The sequence below is a fragment of the Mauremys reevesii genome, linkage group 17 (assembly GCF_016161935.1).
Source record: "Mauremys reevesii isolate NIE-2019 linkage group 17, ASM1616193v1, whole genome shotgun sequence".
In the NCBI taxonomy this organism is placed as follows: domain Eukaryota; kingdom Metazoa; phylum Chordata; order Testudines; family Geoemydidae; genus Mauremys; species Mauremys reevesii.
This window is the reverse complement of record NC_052639.1, coordinates 33,361,147-33,372,867: the sequence shown is the minus strand read 5'-3', so window position 1 is coordinate 33,372,867 and position 11,721 is coordinate 33,361,147. Positions and strand designations below refer to the sequence as shown.

Genomic DNA, 11,721 nt, shown 5'->3' with positions numbered 1-11,721 from the left:
TTGTTAAGAGCGTCTTCACCGTTCACCACAGGAGTGAGCAGGCAGGCAAAAGAGAGGCAAAAGAAAGTCCCCAGAACTCCTCCTCTTTCTGCACAGCCACTGCCTGTCAGCAGGATTCCTCCTCCTCCTCCCTCCTGTGCCTCAGTGCGACTAAATCTCCACAGCTAGACAGCCGGTCCGTCCGCTGCACCCCAATCCCCCATGCCTGAGCCTCCCTGTCAAAGCCCTGCACCTGGCCCCGTATAATTAAGTCTCACATCTCACTGGGAACTCGACTTCTTGTGCCAGAGAGTCTCGCCCCCCCTCAATAGGTGACCCAAGAAACACAGTGTCCACCTTTTCCAAAGAAGCGCATGAAGAAGGCGCCCGCATGGCTTAACGGATAAGGTGCCTGACTTTGAATTAAGAACTTGAGGGGTCAAGTCCCTTTGTGGTTGTGTTGATGCAGTTTTACCTTCGTGCTGAAAGTCCTGCTCCTTTCAAATCTGGAACCTCTTCTTGGCCGCTCAGGCCAATGCTCTGCCTTCAGCTAGAGCCCCGGGAAGGAGTTGGGGGTTGGATGTCACAAAGGCTGGGGCATGAGCCCCAGGTGCTTCCAGTCTAGCCTTTGCTATTCCTGAATTCCCAAAGGAAATGGACGGCTGCCGGGCTAGCGTGTGGAGCAGTTTCCCTCTGTCCCTGTGCTTGAGGGGGGTTGCTACATAGCGCCTTGGGAGCCTGGATGTTTCTCTGCTTCTCACCAGCTGGAGAAAAGCCTCTTGGGATAACATCTCCTGCCCCACTGCAAAAGTGAGCATGGGGTATGGGAACAGTAAGAGGCCCCACCAGGGGGGCTGGCCCTGCTTTCCTACCGTCTACTGATGTTGGACACAGAGCATCAGCAGCCACCCCGCATGGTGGTCTGCGGGTGGCCTTCAGTGGGGTTTGGCATGGCAGGGAGCAGGCTGGCCGGGAGTCTTGTTGCCTGTCTGCTGGCCACACATAGGCATGGTCCTGTCCTCGTCTAGCCCCGCCCTCAGTCGCTCTGTGGCTTATAAGCCTTCCCTCAGAGCTGTCAGCACCAGCCGCCTCTGCTCCACGTGCCCAGAGGAGGAGAGGTGTGCTGGGCTCCAGCCTGGGACTCTGCCTCCCTCCTGCCTATCAAGCCTGGCCCTGGCACTGCTTTCTTCAAGTGCCATGTGAGCAAGAGGAAAAGTGTGGCTACAAGCACCAGACTTGTGGGCATCAGGTGAAGCAGTGAGAATCCCAACCACTAGAGCCACTTCTAAACCCCACCAAAGACCTGGCTCTGGTGGGGAAAGGAGTTAACCAGCAGGAGGAAATGACCCACTTTTGTATAGCTGGAGACAGGAAAGCACTTTGAGCACCAGATCTTTACCACCAGCTAACACAAGGTCCCACTGAGATTTGAACTCAGATTGCAGGATTCAGAGTCCTGAGTGCTGCCCTTTACACCATGGGACCAGCTTGTACTGTTCTCTCGGGACATTGGTGACTCTCACAGGGCTGGCTTGTGTAAGGGACTGTTGGCCCTTTACTAAAACTTAGTGGGATTTGGTTGGCTAGTTCCCAGTCCCAATAGAAGGGGGAAGGGCCAATGGGAAATCAGGACCCTGAGACTGACAGGCCCCTGGGGCAATGGTCACCAACAGGTAGGAACAACCAACGGGTAGGGAACAAGTGAGAATTTGTTAATGGAGAAAAATTCCTGGTGAAAATTGGCAAAGCTGTGCAGATTTTGAAAAGTTCCAGTGAATTTACACATGAAGATACAAACAGAGAGACAAACACGCACACAGAGAATGAGAAAATCACACACTGCACAGGCCCACACAGACATAAAAACCAAACCCACACAGCACACAGAGCCATATACACAAAAAGGAAAACCTCACAAAATATAGAAAGAACAAATCCACACCAAAAATACAGCAAAAGCCCACAACAGGAAACACAAAACCCACATATCAAAAGAATACAAAGCAAAAAACAATATTAATGCAAAAATCATACACACATCCATGCACACAGAACTATGCAAGACATCCACCAAAATCACACAGGACCCACATGCACATCAACGTGACAGATGAAAACCACACCAGCATACAGCAAGCCAGGCAGGGTTTGAGTCTCACAGCGCAGAGGGTGAGCACACAGGTGGTTTGGGGAGCAAAGACTGAGGGGGAGTCAGGGGCAGTGCTCTGGGTTCTGCCTGACCCCTCCTGACACAGGCAGCTGGTGGAGGGCAGAGCCTGGTAGATCTGTGGAATCTGCCCTGCTCTCTGTAAAGCAAGGGGACCTCAGTGTCTTCTGAGCAGGAATTGTATTTTCTGCAGAGCAAACTGATTGGCAGAAGCCATTTGCTTAAAGGAAACTAGGGCTGCAGGTGAGGTTTGAACTCACAACCTCAGCATCACTCCACTCAGCACTGCTCTGTAAGTACTGGGCACTAACCCATTGCACCACTGGGCCCTGCTTTCAGGAGCTTGTCTCCATGTTTCATGGCTGGATTAGAGGAGTGGGGGGGTTGCATTAGCTAATACAAATCCATATGAAAGGCTGCAGAATGGCAGCAGCAGAGTGGGAGCCTCCTTCCATGTGAAAGAGCTGGTTCCCCCTTCCGTTGCTCAGGGGAAGGTTGGTGCTTTGAGCCCACCTGGTGCTGGAGCATCTGATGGGTGAGATTAACGGGACTCAGGGAGGGGAAGGAAAGGGAGGGGAAGTCTTTCCTATCCCTGCCTAGCTCCACTGGTCTCCTGTGGCCCTTTCGGCTCCCTGCTCCCCTGTTGGGCGATGCAGAGACCAACCCCCTTCGGGGTGAGTCACCGAGAGGCTGTGTCCCGTGGCGTGTGTGGGGGAGGGTTGGATGGGGCTCAAGGGGAGAAGGTTGTGTGTGACAGTGCGTGGGGGAGGGGGAGGGTGTGTTCCTTAGGATAGAAACAGAGGTGAAAGTAAGCTGGTACAAGCTGGTACGGCATAGCGGCAAGAGGCAATCGCCGTGCCGGACTGCACCGGCTTTTGCTGTGAGGGATTGAAAGGGCTCTAGGCTCCCCGCCACAGCTGGCAGCCCAGAGCCCTTTAAACCCCCCACCCGCGGCTCCGGCGGCCAGGCTGGGGCCAGATTTAAAGGGCTCTGGGCTGCTGCGGCTGCGGTCAGCCCAGAGCCCTTTGAATCCCGGCCGCGGCTCTGGTGGCTGGGCTGGGGCCAGAATTTAAAGGGCTACCTCTGCAGCTGGGAGGCCCTGGTTCATGTAAAGGCCCTTGGTCTCCCAGCCACAGCTGGTACTCCAGGGCCTTTAAATCTTGAGAGGCCACGCCCCCTTCCAGATGAGGACACGCCCCTTCTGGATGAGGCCACGCCCCCCCGGGACTCCGGCAGTACCGGTAAGTCCTGTAAGTTACTTTCACCCCTGGATATAAATGATGGAAAACACAGGGGTAGTGACAGTGAAGCCCCGTGTCTGAGTGTTATGACTATGTGTGGTGTTGCCATTCACCTTCTCCTCCTATGGTCTCAGCTTTCATTGAATCCAGCATTTTTTCTCCTGTCATCATCCCAGAGGTGTCCCACATGCCTCAGCTACCAGTGTCCCTCTTAGAGACGCTGAGGACTGGAACTGATTTCAGCTGCTGGGCAGCTCTGCTAGGTCTTTATTCATTTGCATAGGAAAATAGTGTTTGAATTCATTTCAAGCCCCCCTCAACTTCAGCGAACTCCTGAACATACTGGAGATGGGTGTGGAAATCGATTTTCATTTGAAAAAGTTTCTTTAAGGGACTCATTTGGAGTGGAACTAGGAACCCATTACCCTACAGGAAACATTCACCCACTGAGCTATACTCTCAACAGAGAACATCCTGTATAGCCCAGAGCAGGAACAGTTTTTAACCTGGGGGTTAGTAAACTTTATCTCTATACAAACACCACAGCTTACAAACTCCCCACCCCCGCTCTGTGTCACCAGAGCACAACAACTCTCCTTGGAGCACACACAGCTCCCCAGCTCCCTGCCCGTCAGTCTCTCCAGCATTGCTCCAATCCCTTAAAGCAGGGTCTCAACCTCAATTTACCTTAGGGCCAGGGCCAGTCCTCCAATCCTCCCAGTGGGCCAATAATGTCACTCATACCGCCCAGAACCAGCCCCCCAAAACTCCACCCCCCACCTACCTAAGGCTCTGGGAGGGAGTTTGGGTGAGGAGGAGGTCTAGGGTGCAGGCCCTGGGCTGGGGCTGGGGATTGGGGTGCAGGAGGGTGCAGCCTCTGGGGAGTTTGGGTGCAGAAGGGGTGAGAGGCTGGTCTCTGGAAGGGAGTTTGGGAGGGGTGGGGTTCTGGGGTGCAGGCTCTGGGATGGAGTTTGCAGCACCGTAACATGGGCGAGGCGAGTGAGGCACTTGCCTCGGATGCAGAAAGTGGAGGCGCAGCTCTACCACGATCAGAGGCGCTTCCACTGTCACTTCGGCGGCAGTTCGTCAGTGGGTCCTTCTCTCCGAGAGGGACTCAGGGACCCACTGCTGAATTGCCACCGAAGGATGAATGAAGCGGCGGTGGCAATTCAGTGGCAGGTCCTTCCCTCCGACAGGGATCAAGGACCCGCAGCCAAAGAGCCTGGAGCTGGCCCTTGCCTCGGGCACAAAAATTCCTTGTACGGCTCTGGGAGTTTGGGTGCTGGGTGCAGGCTCTGGGCTGGGGCAGGGGGTAGGAGGAACAGGAGGAGGGGTGGGGGTGCAGGCTCTGGGAGGGAGATTAGGGTGGGCAGGAGGGTGTGTGTGGAGGGAGAGGGTGCAGGCTGTGGGAGGGAGTTGGGGGCAGGTGTGTGTGGACCGGGCTGCAGGCTCTGGGAGGGAGTTTGCAGGGAGGAGGGGGTATGTGGGGAGGGGATGGTGGTGCAGGCTCTGGGAGGGAGTCAGGGGTGTGGCGCTTACCTGGGTCTCCAAGGTGGGGTGGGCTGGGGGCCTCAACGTTCTGCTGCCCCCGGGCATCACCCCCGCAGTGTCCCATTGGCTGCAGGGGCTCGGGGTGGGGGCAGCGCATGGAGGCCCAGCCCCACCCTGCCCTGCCATGGGGAGGGGCCGACGGCCACTGGAGCGAGCAGGCAGATGCTGCTCAGCTGTGCTGCACTGCTGGGGCCCCTGGGGAGGAGCGCCTGGAGGCAGCAGGTGGGGCCAAGGGAGAGATCCGGTCCCCAAACTGCTGGAGCCCCACGGGCGAGATCTGGGGATCAGGACTGCCAGCCAGCCAAACACCTTTAAGAGGAGGTGTCCCTCTCCTGTCAAAAACTGATCTTCCTCCTTCAGTTCAGTGACAGCCTGAATTGTTCCTTATCCCGGCAGAGCCAGAGGATTGAAAGCAGCAACATCAAACCCCGGTGTAGCTCGCAGGAATGGACATAAACACTCCCTGGTATCTGAGGAGATGTTCAGCTTTGCCATTGGTCAACTACAAGGCCAAAGGGAAAGGAGGTGGCACCAAACACAGGTACAAGTACTAACAACAGTGGCTGCCTTTTAGCCATAGATTTTAATCGGGGCAATAAGTTGAAACAAACCCCTGTTAAATCGAGGGCCGCCCAGAGGATTCCGGGGGTCCAGGCTCTTCGGTGGCGGGGGGCCCCCGCTTTGGCGGTAAGTTAGCGGCGGAGAGTCCTTCCGTTCCGGGACCCGCTGCCAACGTGCACCCAAGACCCACGGGGGGGGCCCCCCACCGCCGAATTACCGCCAGCGGGACCCGCCCCAGTGCAGCCCCACCACGGGCCTTTGGGGCACTTCAGTGGCGGGTCCCGGGCGGAAGGACCCCTGCCGCCGAATTACCGCCGAAGACCCGGCTGCACTCCAGCGGCAGGTTCCGCAGCGGTAATTCGGTGGCGGGGTGTCCTTCTGTCCCAGAGAGGAAGGACCCCTGGCAGGAAAAGACCGGGAGCGAAGAAGCTCTGGGGGCCCGGGTCCCATGAGAGTTTTCCGGGGCTCCCGGAGCGAGTGAAGGACACTGCTCCAGGGGCCCCGAAAAACTCTCGTGGGGGCCCCTGCTGGGCCTGGGGCAAATTGCCCCATTTGCCCCCCCCCCCTCTGGGCGGGCCTGCATACAGGAGGCCTGTGATATGCAGGGGGTCAGATTAGATGCTCTAATGGTCTCTTCTGGCCATAAAGTCGACTAATTTCTGAAAAACTGAGTGTAGCATTGGGAGCAGCAGCGTCTGATGTTTTCCTGTCTAGCCGGCTTGCTTCCTAGAACGAATGCTCCTTGAGTGGGGTGATCCACAGGAGTAGCTCAAACCTCCAGAGTGCCTGGCCAGGGGCAGGACATTAGCCCAGCAAGGGAGGGTGTGGCAGTGGGGCCAGGATTTCATCCCATGATATCAAAATTCATCTTAGTAAAAGTATCAATGAATCAGTTTGCAGGATTTATATCAAGCATCCTAAAGTAGTTTACATATTGCTCTAATTAAGAGATCATCTCTCTGCTGGAGAATGTTATCTTAGGATAATGGTCTCCGCTGCCGAAGCATTTATGGAAAAAATGTTGACGTGTGATATTTATTTTCAAAACCTAAGGCTTTGATCCTCTCTCAATGTTCTGTTACGATGACTTTGTTTCTGTTCAAATTATCAGAATATATATCTAATAATTTTCTCAGCTGAATGTTCAAGCAGTAACGTAACAGATGTTTCCCAAACAGTTATTGACCTGAAGCATCGTGATTCGTTTAGAACAACTTATTGTTTGATTCAGCCAGTCAGATCAGTTCAGTTTATCCATAAAAACACATCCAGAGAAAGTTGACAATGGTGATGGAGAGAGGGTGGGTGAGAGGGGCTGAGCTGTTGTCTTAAATACTCTTTATGCATCTGATTAATTAGCACAGATTTAATTTAATATACATCTAGTTTAAAATTGGAAGAACTTTACTACTTACTCTCTACTTTCTCTTCATGTAAATTCAAGCATTGCACTATGCAAACTTGGGACAGCTATAATGTTAAAGAACCTGAATCTCTAAATAGGACTCAGGGAGGGCATTCGGATAAAAATCCCAGCACCTTCCCTCTTCTGACATTTGGGGAAGAGGAGTTCTCTGGGCTTCTCCCCAGGGCATCGCCCTGATCCCACCCCCCTATATTTCATATTTACTGCTGATTGATAGATTTAACCCTCCAGTTGGTTTGGTGGCTTTAGCTGGTTTTGTCAAGCTCTGTTATTGTCTCTAATTCCTTCATCAGCACAGGGAAAATACAATGAATCAGCCTGGCTGATTCTCCTCTGTGTGTCTTTAAAAATACCGTGAATTTAAAAGACACTATTATTGTTTATTTTTTGTTTGCACAGGTTCCATTCTGGGAGCTATGTATACAAGTCATTGTTAAACCTCAGGAACATCTGAGTTCAACGCCTTTAAAATAATGTTTGAACTATAAAGAAAATTAAACAGTGATTTCTTTTGAAATGTCAAGCTATTTTGCCCTTTTTCTAAAAAATTCTCCGTGTCAACTAAGTCCTTGGATTGTTTGAAAACAAAATGTATTTTTGCATGGTAGAAAATTTTATGTTCAATACCCACATGAGTAACTCGTGGGTGCTGGGAATCCTTGCAAGGGGGGACACAAGGAAGCACTCTCCCTCCTCAGTATGCAAAATGGGAAAAGATCAATGGCTGGAGTAGCTTCCACTGCTCTAATACCCTATTAAAGTCAATGATTTAGGTACATAACTATAGGCACTCAAGTATGGAAATTTTGGCCTATGTGATTTGACCAGGGCCACAGTGGGAGCCAGTGTCAACGCTAGGATTAGTCCTTTGTTCTCATCCCTGAGCCCACTACATACTATATTGCCTCTTCTATTTGTCTGCCCCTTTTTGTGGTCAAACGTCATGCTGGATGCTCAGCAGAAGAACTTGTGATGGTCCTAATGTATCAACGGTAGCCTGAGTGGTGCTGCCCACTCCAGCTGCAAAATGATCTGGGGCCTTCCCAAAAATCAAAGAGCTTCTGGCTGTGATTTGTCAGTCCTCAAAGGCCAGCCAGGTGACTGTAAATAACTTACAATCATTAGGAAAAATTAGTATCAAGATTCCAACTCTAGCGGTCAGACAACATTGGTTCAATTTACAAGAGATTACTTTTTATATTCCTTGGTTCCCCTCAAATTAGGAAGGGCCTGTGACCACAGGTCCTGCAGGGTACAAAGGGCAGGTCTACATCCCTTTTCTCTTTGTGCATAGTCCTGCCTGCTCCCTTTTCAGTTTCAGTTCTGCTACCACAGCACTGATCAGCACATAAGAATAGGAAAGGGCACACACACACCCCTCCTGGTGTTGGGAGGGGAACACAGGAATGTTATGTGCTCTTATTCAGCACATAAGAATGTTATGGCACATAGGAATGTTATGGAATAACATAGGAATGCCTTAGGGCACATAGGAAAGGGCACGCTGGTAGCACACGGCCAGGCGGACCAGTGTGCCTCTGGCTCCCAACGGGGCTGCGCACCTGTGTCTGTCTGTCTCCCCCCCAGCTCCACCAACGTGGCCTGATAGTTCACGCTTGCGATCTGGTCACCCTCCCCCTCCGTCCATCCTTCACTCCCTTCCCTGCGTCCCCCCAGCCCTGTCCTCTGTCCCGTCCGCTCTGTCCATCCGTCCCTGCCCCCTTCGTCCCCTCCGTCCCGTCCCTGCATCCCCCCAGCCCTGTCCTCCGTCCCGTCCCGTCTCCATCCGTCCCTGCCCCCTCCGTCCCCTCCGTCCCGTCCCTGCATCCGCCGCTGAGCGGGGGGGGGCGGACTCCTCCTTGGTGACGTCATTGCCGCTCGCTTCCAGCCAGCTGCTTTGTTTGCGTCACGGCCCATCCTTACCCCCCTCCCTGCCCCACGTGTTCCGAGAACGTTTGTTTTGGTGGTTGCCGCGGTGACGGTGGGCGGAGCCTGGGTGACTACGCTGGTTGGGCGGGGGCAGAGGGCGGTGACGTCACTAGTGGGGCGGTGTCACAGTTCCGAACGGACAGTGTCAGCGCTCTGGGCGCGAGCCCCGCCCGCGAGGACACCCCCCCCTCCACCCCCCGCGCACCAGCTCGCAGCAGCGGCGGCTCCCCCCGGCAGCGGCGCGAGCAGGGAATCCCCGGGAGCCGTCTCGCGCCGCCCCCTCCTGCTGCTGCTGCTGGATGAGCAGGGGACGGGACAGAGGACAGGGCTGGGGGGATGCAGGGACGGGACGGAGGGGACGAAGGGGGCAGGGACGGATGGAGACAGGGGACGGGACAGAGGACAGGGCTGGGGGGATGCAGGGATGGGAGGGGACGAAGGGACAGGGACGGATGGAGACGGGACGGGACAGAGGACAGGGCTGGGGGGACGCAGGGAAGGGAGTGAAGGATGGACGGAGGGGGAGGGTGACCAGATCGCAAGCGTGAACTATCAGGCCACGTTGGTGGAGCTGGGGGGGAGACAGACAGACACAGGTGCGCAGCCCCGTTGGGAGCCAGAGGCACACTGGTCCGCCTGGCCCTGTGCTACCAGCGTGCCCTTTCCTATTGGGGTGCGCCCATGCTGTGCCACAGAGCTCCCTGCCCAGCACCCACTACAACTCTTCCACCACAAATGCACAGTGCTGTGCACACACACCTCGCCCAGCACACCCCTGCCCACAGCCCCACCACAGCTGCCCAGCACCCCACACAGAAACCCCCACTCTCTAGTTTCCCAATACACACAGATTTCCCCTCCCTTCCTTCCTCCCTCCCAGTGCCCTTCCCCACAGCCCCACACCATAACTGCACAATGCCCCACACAGACCCGCAGTGCCCTGACACACACAGATCTCCCCCATAGCCCAGCACCCTGTTTTTCACTCTTGTTTTTTCAAGACCCAAAGGGAGAAATCCCCTCCCTCCTCCTACTCCATGGGACGAGGAAGCGGGATTGAGCTTCTCTATGAATAGCTCCAGTGCCTGATTCTGCTTGAACTTACTTTTCCTGCAAGAGGCACCCTGTGTCTCAGTTTTACCGTCACCCCTGGGGTTCTGAATAACAGCAGTGAAACTGACCAAAGCTGCTAGTGCTTGGCAGCATTGTGAGGCGGAATAGAAGCTCTGGAACTGCCAGTTTGCAGACTCAGGAAGACAGGTCTGCACTGGTTTACATTTGGAAGGTTATCTTCAGATAATGAAAGCTGGGCATGTGCTTTCTTCAGTCCCTGACAATGCATGGCAGAGAATACAATTATTAAAGAAAAACAGTTTTAGCCCCTTTTTGCACAGTTACCTGCACTTATACAGGTTGCAACCTGATATTCCTTGCACAATCTACAAGTTTGGGTGCATCGGTAATGCCCTAATTGTATTACCGTTGCACCGTGATTTTGCTTGGTTCTTGTTAACCAAGGTGAAGTATTCCTAGAAAATAGGTGAAACATTTGGATTTGTAACAGTAATGTAAATACTGTGATAAATTCAGTGCCCTATTCCCATGGTTCCACAATCATAGAAATGGCACTGGAATTTACTTTTATCTTCAGAATTCTTCCCCCCTCCCTCCGCAGATCACCATAAGAACTTCAGGAAGGGCATTTGAAATAACACATAATAGCAATTCCATGCACAAGTCTAGAGTGTTTTCTGTTTCTCTGGAATTTGGCAGTCTATGGTGCTTAATATGGGCATATATGTTTGATTACTATAGAAATTTTTCAGATCCTGTAAAAAAAAGTCTGTCTTCGCAGAATCCTCTCATCATTGGTACAGAAAGTGAAACAAAAGTGCTGCAGTATTTTAGGGTTTCTGGATTTGTTTTTCTCCAGGAAACAATTTTGGTGCTTTTATTATGCCAGATAATTACAAAAAATGTACTATCTTAAAAATACTGGTGATTGGCAGCAGTAGCCCTGGAAACGAAAATGGGTGAGATTTTCAAAAGAGAGTAAGTGATTTAGGAACATAAGTCTCATTAACTTTTAATGGGACTGGCATTTCTAAGTCATGCAGTTTTCAATGTCTCACCCATCATGTAAAATAGGGCTTGAATTTTCTATGATTTAGTTGACCACTGGCATGTACTTTCAGTATTTTCAAAAAGCATATACCAAATGGTAAATTAGAACATGCTGTAGCATGGCTAGTGCTGAATTATCAGAGAAGTAGTTTCAAAACTTCCAATTTTTATGCAGTATGTAGCTATTTATTTGTTCTAAAATCCATACTCTTACTGGCAGACTATTCTCAGACCTTGTAACCTTGTATGACTCTTACATAAACAAAGTTGTAGCTTCTAGTAGAGACTTAACTGATTTGCTCCGCTCTTTGTGTTATAGAGGAAAATCTTGTTCTCAGATGCCGATTCTTGAAATGATGAGGGTTTGTCGATCCCATAAATCACCTTCTTTCAAGGCCGGATCAGATATTCAAACAAGGTTATGAACCTCCTTACTTGTACAGTCATAATTCCAAAACAGGTCGATCAAGAGGAGTTAAGTCCCTGCCCTGTATAATTTATAAACATGAAGCTGAGTAACCTTGGATGACTAAATTAAACTCTAAAATAATAATGAAAAGCTTAGCTTTATTTTAGCAAACTGGTATTACAAGTTTCATGACATAAATGTTAATTATCAATATCTTTGGCACTAGAAAATGGATTTTCTCTGCACAATGTCCATTTCTTGGCAGAGGATACATTGGGAACTATCAATATAAAAATGATTAATGTGGAGACATGAAGAATAATAAAACATTAAG

At 51.9% G+C, this 11,721-nt stretch overlaps 1 non-coding gene across 1 annotated transcript; it reads right to left on the bottom strand.

Moving 5' to 3' along the window:
• Positions 1-1,392: 1,392 nt before the first annotated feature.
• Positions 1,393-1,464, bottom strand: TRNAQ-CUG. Its single transcript has one exon. It is a non-coding gene; the product is annotated as a tRNA-Gln (tRNA).
• Between the last annotated feature and the right edge of the window lie 10,257 nt (positions 1,465-11,721).